General features: G+C 45.1%; 1 pseudogene; it reads right to left on the reverse strand.

Annotated features, from left to right (window-relative positions):
- Window positions 1-828: 828 nt before the first annotated feature.
- LOC124614483 lies at window positions 829-945 on the reverse strand (annotated as a pseudogene).
- Window positions 946-8,814: the final 7,869 nt, after the last annotated feature.

Consider the following 8,814-nt stretch of genomic DNA (forward strand, 5'->3'; position numbering starts at 1 on the left):
AAGGAAGTATGTGTTTGTCCATTATCCATTAAAGAACCCACGTTTCCAGTGATTTTACGTTTCTTTTAAGGGTTTGTGACCACTAAATTTGGAAACTTACAGATTTAATGTTGAACAGATAAAATGGAAATAAAACCAGATTAACGGGAAAAACACTGTGCGCGAAATAAGTAGACACAGAGTTCTGTGGCTGACGGGCGGAACTCGGTTTGTGCGAATAGTATTACACGCGCAAACTAAGTTCACATAGTGTGGTACCTCATGTCAGCAGCAGTAAAAGGGAAATGCCTCTACGGTTGCTCCTATCAGCCACCGCGCCAAGTGTCAGCTTAGTTTGCACATACTGTATCTGTAATGTGCGAGCGTATTCGCTGTCTTAGTGGAAATATTAAGGAGCGCAGGGATCGGAAATATTGGTTCAAGGCTGACCTTGGCAAACCTTTAGCGCACCGCACTATTTGTCTACATGTGACCTAGTAGCTCTACAACATCGTGATGATAGCATTAATTACAATTTGTATACTCTCCATCGTGTTGGGAAGGTGAAGTTATTGAATGATTTTAAGGTACTTGAAATTTAGAGCACCTTTACAGGAGAGGCTGACAGTTTACTTTATGAGAAAAAAAGAAAGCACTCCGTCACCAGGCCACGAGTAACCTACCGGGACCATCCGACCGCCGAGTCATCCTTAGGGGAGGATGCGGATAGGAGGGGCGAAGAGTGAGCACACCTCTCTCCCGGTCGTTATGGTGTTATTCTTGACCGAAGCCGCTACTATTCGGTCGAGTAGCTCAGTGGCGTCACGAGGCTGAGTGCACCCCGAAAACTGGCAACAGCGCATGGCCGCTGGACGGACACCCATCCAAGTGCCGACCACGCCCAACAGCGCTTAACGTCGGTGATCTCACGGGAACCAGTGTATCCACTGCGGTAAGGCCGTTGCCACTTTATGAGGAAGACGGTCTTTATTTTCAACGATCTCCTTTGAAACTGCTATCCAACTACTACATGTTTTCACGTACCGGTGACTTATCTTTGAATTTACAAACCCATGGCTGTTTTTACGTTTTACCATTATCATTATTACTGTTGTCATGAATACCCTATATAGCGCACCACTATTGTATGCATCTATGATTTTTCAACGTTAGTATGTATTATCTCCCCGCTTCTTGAACACAGTACATACTGCCGTTGCCCAGCAACGCTCTGCAGACCATGGCAACGGTGGTCGCGTGGCAACAGACGCCAGACTCGCCCACGACTACTCGCTGCCCTTTCTGCAGTCATCCCTGACGCTACAGTCCCTTAGCAACACGACGCCGCCCAGCCAACATGGAAGGTGCAGCATGGTATCCCTTTTCACATACGTATCGTACTGAAGTGTTTATTTAACGTAATGTTGACGTCGTACATGTTTTCTTGTTTCATAGTACTATTGAGAGTTCCATGGATGTCGAAACCGGTGTAGTCAACAAACGACATGTGTTAGTGCTCAGTGTTAACGTCTATAGTGCAATGTAAGGTCCTTGCTACTGCTCCGTGCGAGCAGTAAGGCAGACGTGAATAAAATACTGATCGAAACTCCTCGTTATAAACATTTGGTGTGCGGGTTCACGATGCACTATTTGCTACAACAATTTCAAGTTTCGATTACAGACCTTACACCACAGACTAATCACAAGTCCTTCCCATCAATTACAGTTCCTAGTTCAAAGACCGCTCAACCCAGTCCAGAAATGGTTATTATTCGGTTTAAAACAGAAAGGGCAGCCGGTGTGGCCGTGCGGTTCTAGGCGCTTCAGTGTGGAACCGTGCGACCGCTACGGTCGCAGGTACGAATCCTGCCTTGAGCATGGATGTGTATGATGTCCTTAGGTTAGTTAGGTTTACGGAGTTCTAAGTTATAGGGGATGATGACCTCAGATGCTAAGTCCCATAGTGCTCAGAGCCATTTGAACCAAAACAAAAAAACGAAAGCGCGTTTATTATCCTTATTTCTACTTCCTGTTTTGTAACTTTACACATTATCTTTTTGTTACTGCTGTAGCCACGAAATAAGCCACACCTAGTTCTGGTTCACCACTTTATGGCCCTTACGCCACGCGAAGCCTTCGAACGTCTACTTGCTTGAGAAAATTCACTCCAAGTAATGTTTTAGTCAACCTGCCGCCTTTCTCATAGACGTATTCACTTTGTGGATGGTACAGTCTGTCAATGACAGTAGCCATAAGTGTGACAGCTCGCCACGTCACCAACTCGAACATTTCGGCACGTCTCTTTCCTAATTCTTTATACCCAGAGACATTTCATGATGACTGCCTCGTTACCTTGTCTTGGAAAATACACAGGTTCCAAATGTAGCGGCGTTGCAGATAAGTACATCTCGTGTCAGCCTACAGACATGGCCGACTTATGTTCAAGGTCACCCCCTTTCTCTCTCTCTCTCTCTCTCTCTCTCTCTCTCTCTCTCCCCTGGGTAACTACTACGAACTGATCAAAGTCACCCAGGGGATAACTCCTCCACAGAGGTAACTGTGACATGTGTACAAAACTGGTGGTAACCTCTCTCAGCCAAAAGGAGCAGAATAAAGTAGCGGTAAAACCAATGGGCCAACAGGAATTGAGCTGTCTCTTCCCCTCCCTTAGTATTAATGCAGCAGCCTGTTCCCTAGCATCATTTGAGGTCTGAACTTCATAGTGAGACAGTGATGAAGCGCCAGCAGCAACATCAGGTATCAGCCAGTGCCACCACGCACATGAGGACTGAGATTGGAAGTAAGTATCTAAGGTAATTATTATTATATTTATTATTATCGTTATTATTATTAATAAACATATATTCGAATATATACATAACATTTGTTATTGGTCCAGCACCACAATGTGCCACTTGACCTGTGACAGCAGAACTGTTCGACAAGAACATTCTCGTACTAAAGGCCACATTGCTGCAGCAGCAGTAGCCCACAGATGGTTTTCCAGAGCTGTCGGACCTGGTGACTTTCAACCATACAGTACCACCACCTTTGCTCAACTATACTGTGCCGCAGCAGCAGCCGCCACTTTCGTTGGAGTAGCCGCAGCTTGCAGAAGCGTAAGTAAGTCCCCTGACAAGGGACCACTGCTTCATAGCACTTATAGTGTTACTGCGCATAAACCTAAACAAGTAAATGTGGGTCTGGTTCAGGATAACGAATTTTCTGTGCTTACTGAAACTGAGAAAGCAGAACGGTTTGGTTCTAAATTTCAATGTCCATGATAAGAGTGGGAATATATGAGAAGTAAGATTGGTAACATTGTAACTGGGGAACCTCTTCTGATGCTAGTCAATTGTCAGGATGAGCATTACTGCAAAGGGCATTGGATTCTAAAGCATTATGTCAGGGTGAAAAACACTAAATAAATTACTTTTTCTCTCTTAACAACATGTGGGCTGGGTAGGTTCTTCCTTGGCTTGGGTATGAGGTAGAATGAAACAGCATTTTTACATAAGATAACTTTCATTGAAAGATTTGTGCAATGGTTTCCTTACTGGATTGTTCTGGCTGGGAGAGCGGCAGCTGTGTTGTTTGCGAAGCCTTCTGCTGCGTGAGCGGCAGCGTCTGATTACGCCTGGCGGTGTGTATCTCGTGTCGCTGTATCGCCAAGTTGACTGGAGACGTGCATCGTGAGGTGGACCGTGTAATTATTGAGAACGAACTCGTGAATAGGATGGTGATACCTTGGATGTGGCGTCCCAGTGTTTCTCTTCTCTATGCGGCCGCGTGTGTCAGTGTTGTGCGTCGGCCAGCACAGCGGTGCGGCGGGGGAAGGTCAGTGTCTCGGATTCGAACAACGGACTCCAGCTTGCCAGTCTCCGGCTGTCAGATCTTCATCACCAGCTCACAAGTGACTGCTGAGGTGAGGCCGTCTCCTTCCCGTCCTCACGAGTCACCCGGGTACGTAAAAATCAGTCTTCAAATACCTTCTAACTTCTGTCTTCGGGCGGCGAGGCTGCTGCTTGCTATTGCATTACAGCGACAGACTTGGTGCTTCTGTGTACGATGTAGTCTCTTCCTGCATGACGGTCTTCAGCACCGACTGAACTGTACCGGAACTGAACTCGAACCAAAACTGGACTGAAAACTACTGTCGGGCCCATTGCGTCTCGCCTATTTATTTACTTCAGTTCACTGGAGATGAACGACTTCACGGTCATTTCCTCTTCTGTCACGTTTAAAAGCTTCTTGAAAAATCTTCTTAAGGTCAGTCATTGGCTTTTGGAATGTAGGCGAGGGCCTTTGATCACATGTGGCAACTGAGAAACACGTGAGCCGGTCGGGCGATGCCCTGACGGCTGAATCGACAGTTTCCGCTCATGTGGGGAGGGCGACGGCTTCTCCTGAACGTGCTGACTCGCAAGTGCCGGACATTGCCTCTGCTGCTCTGCCCGCTGTTTGCCAGTGTGTAACTCTTCTAAACTAAACTAAGTTTTTCATTTATTTTCTAATTTCTACTTCACTTCAGATTGATTTCACTACTTTATTTACCTACCTGAAGTACCACTCGACAATATAAACAATAAGATGAAAGACGAGTACGTGCTGCCCATAGCTCGACTGATATTCAGATGCTAGGCAGTAAAGTCACTACTGTTGACAGGGACAGCGGCGACATACTTAAAATTTTCCAGTGTTGTGAAATTAGGTGATATGGAGTGTACGATAACGTAAGTTATAGAAAAATTGTGTCGTTGACAACTCTGGGTAATAGTTGATTATCATGAGTTTATAGACTGCATGAGCAAAAGCAGTGTTAAATGTACCAGGTGGAGCAGTCTATAAAAATCCTATACACTACCGCCACCCCCTGCCAAGGTGTGTATCTGTAGGAACTGTGAATACTGTGGAGGGAGGGCTCACGGATAGAATTCTTATGTAGGTCAACGTCGGCTAATGGTTTGAATGCCATAAAAGCAAAGTTTAAGGGCCACAGATAACAGTTATTTTCGAAATTCTGTGCTGCCATTAAGCAGTATACCTAATAGTGGATAAAACTTTATGTGAGTGGAAAAAGGTTTTGTTGTTTCAATCCCTCACCCGCCCATATCCTATGCGACAACTTGATGCACAGCTTCCTCATAGCGGAAGTCAACTCGCTGCCATCTGGCAGCCGCCCATTTTACAGTGAACACGGTTCAGTTGAATGAGTTGATCTGGCATCAAGCATTTACATCGTAATATTTATACCAGGGCTCATAGAGAGATAGAAGTACATATTTGAAACACTTGAGATACTAACTGAAATCTGTCTTAAATGCCACATAGTAGGTGTATAAGCTGTGTAGGAACAGGTAACAGTCCACTCCATGTGAACTGGTAAGTCTTGCAGTAACTTTGCTGGAAGTGTCCCAAAACGCTTTACAAATATTTTCCGATTTCGCCCACTAGAACAAGAAATGACCGGAGAGGTCGTCGGTCGCTCGTCCTGGAACAATTTAAATATTAAACAGCAGAGGGTGTATACATCTCCAAGGTCACCCGTTTAAGAATCTAATGAACGCAGGTCATACTGTAAAGTATGCCGCATCCTGACGACTAACGTGGCAGTCACGTGTCCACCGATTCTACGAGACATTGTGGAGTAAGCTTTTCGAGTCTTTCCGAACTATGAGTCAATCGGAATAAACCGCCGCTCACTTTTACGATTCATGTTGTACCGGAAGGTTGGTGGAAATGTATGAGCCAAACGTGACAAATATAGTCAGGGAACTAACGTTCGTGTTTAAATCTCATCACATACCCTGCAGTCTGTAAGAGTTTAAAAAAAAATTGTACTGTATGATCCCTAAAAAATTGCTCCGAATGACAATTTGGGCTTCTAGTTGTAATGGTGGAGTGGAAGAAACAGCACTTTCACAAGGGTCGTGTGGTATCCTACTTGTCCTTCAATGATCTTACTGGAATCCGAAGAAAGACGGCTGCGCGCTTTCGAAGCAACCATCCCAGCATTTGCATTAAGCGATTTAGTGAAATTACGGAAAACCTAAATGAAGATGGTAGGACTTAGGTTTGAACCGTCATCGTCCCTAACACGAGTCCAGTGTGCTAACCATTGCGGCACTCCTGTCGGTAAAACCGGAGGAAGAAAAAATGACTCATTACTTACTGGTAACATTCTCACTTTAATAGGGGGTTCTTCAGGCTGGGGGAAAAATAATTTAGTTCTAACTTTGGCAAGACATCCTGAGGGGATTCGCATTGTGTATGTATATATTTTCTCAAAAAGAAAAAAAAAACTTGTTTCAGCCAAAATAACAGCTATTGCCAGAGATATTGCACGACACTGAGGGGTGACGTAAGAGGCGTTCAGGGAAATCACCTGAAAAAGTGATGCCAAACTTCATTTTCAAATTTGTGGACGTCGTTGTCGAAAACGAGGATCAAATGACAAAATATTTCTGGTTTGGTCGTCATATGCAACTCGATGTATTTTGAGTCAGACATACTCAAGTATTCCTAAGCAGTTGATCTGAGATAGTGCAAACCTTATTATAGCTTCCGAGCGTGACAGATTGAATTTAAAGCATGTTTGCCAAGCTGTTAGGAACCTAAGTGTCATTCAACGGATTCGTAACCATAAGCGGCGATTGCTTTAATAAATCGCAGTATGGTTTTCTAGTTATCAATAAAACGAAGAAACTGAATGAGGGGCAATACGGACGAAACTTTGACGATATTTTGTATGAAAGGTAGTATACCCAAAAGAAAATCTTCCAGGACACTGTAGGCTTCCCGATGGGAAGCAACGTAGATCAAAGATATATTTATATGTTAACAGAAAAATCGAGACAATTACCGCAAGATTAATAGAATCAGACAGCAGTACCAAGGCAGCAGCCGCAAAAGTTCAAAAACCGGATCTCAGTTGAAATAATCCAGCGAAGTAAGCAAGCAATCAACTCTAGGTTAGCGGAACTGGAAATCATTATCAAGGGAGCATCTATGAATGGTTACTCTCAGCTGAATGATAGAATTCGGCAGAGTGAGCAAGCAGTCCTCTAACACTCAAACACACACACACACACACACACACACACACACAAACACACACACACACACACACACACACAACTGCATGCTTCCATTACCAACTTTATGTGCTCCTGTCTATTTGTAGGTACACTCAATAGCGAGTCACAGTGGGTTCTGTGACCCTTTCTGCAGTATTAGTCAACGTGGCATAAGGCCAGATAGCGAGCAGTGAGTATGGAGTAGTTGTCTGCATTCTCCTTCTCCTTCTTCTTCTTCATCTTCTAACACATTTGCTTGCTTGGATTGCTAACATGTTCTCTTGTTCGTTTCCAAATGCACTCTATGTGCAACATGAGTTCTACTTGCTTTTGCTGGAGATAACGGCCATTGACTCATTCAGAGGACGTTAATATTCATTGTTAGTAGATATGCCTACACATTTCTTTATTTTTTTTTTAAATCTTGGATGATACTTAATATTGTTCCTCCTTTTGTCTGTATAGGTGACATGGAGGAGATGCTGGGTGGTCCTCTAGCATCTGTAGCAGCCCCACTGATGGTGGTGCAGCCGAGACTGGGTTTCCAGCAACCCTGCAAGCCATCTGTGCACGAGCAGCCCACTCAGCTGTCCATGATGTTCCACTTGCCTGGTCTGTTGGCTGACATCGAACGTAGGTAGGAAAACAATGGACCCTGAGAATACCTTTATGATGTTAAACAATTATGCATGACAGCTAACATTGTCCCTCCTGCAGGTAATGTGGATGAGATTCTGGACGGCCGACTTGCGCCTCCAGCAGCACCAGCAGCTGCACCACACATGACGGTAATGCATCTCCCAATGATGCATTCACCGCTGGCTGAGCAACAGCAGCAGTAGTCGGCCCTGACGACGTATTTGACAATGTACTAGTAGCTGACTGCAAAACACTACAGGCCAATTCCGTTGACATCTCTGGTACAATCCCAAACACCTATTTCCCGTACCTGCCCTTGGCAAGGCATCAATACTCCAGTCTCTTTGCCATGGACTGGACAGCACTCTTCACACCACGGCCCATCTCGAGACCGTCACAACGACCTGAGATCGCCGTGACGCACTGTCGCTTCTAGTAGCAGCGGCACCCCTCTGCCCACCCCCCACCCCCCCCCCCTCTCCCCACTGTTGACGATCTCACAAGGTATGTCCTATTGCCGCGTTCTACTTCTCAGTGACCCAGTGACCGCTGGTGCATATTGGAGCAGGATCACACTTACTAGAGTCGATAATTCTAATGCTGGCTAACGAGATTCCGCTTTTGAAGCAGATTTTGGAGAGGAAGCTCCCTGGACACATCAGTGCGTGCCCCACGGTATCCCGCCATTAAGTAAAAGGCAGCTCTGTAGTGTGAAGTGATGCAGCCCTGAAAGAGGAATGTGGTGCTGAGGAGAGGACCACCATCCAGATCTTTGTGGATACAGGTGTGATATCGCGAGGCGTCGATCACTGAGTGGTTCGGAACTTTTACCAAGAGCGTCATACTGGGCCACTTTTCCGAGTTCCCAGAAGGGGGGTCCAACAAGGCGCTCAGCCATGTACTCCACCTTGATGTTTACTCACATATTTCTGATCTACTTAATCAGGGGTCCAGTTTCATTAGTCTTCCAGAGGATAATGCATGCATTTATGTCCAGAATCTTGAGTATAAATACATTGTCGCTTCTGCTAGTGACATAAATTATTCGGGAAATTCATCCAATATATACAGGATGGTCCATTGATCGTGACCGGTCCAAATATCTCACGAAATAAGAGTC

The sequence above is a fragment of the Schistocerca americana genome, chromosome 4 (genome assembly GCF_021461395.2).
Source record: "Schistocerca americana isolate TAMUIC-IGC-003095 chromosome 4, iqSchAmer2.1, whole genome shotgun sequence".
NCBI classification, from domain to species: Eukaryota; Metazoa; Arthropoda; class Insecta; order Orthoptera; family Acrididae; genus Schistocerca; species Schistocerca americana.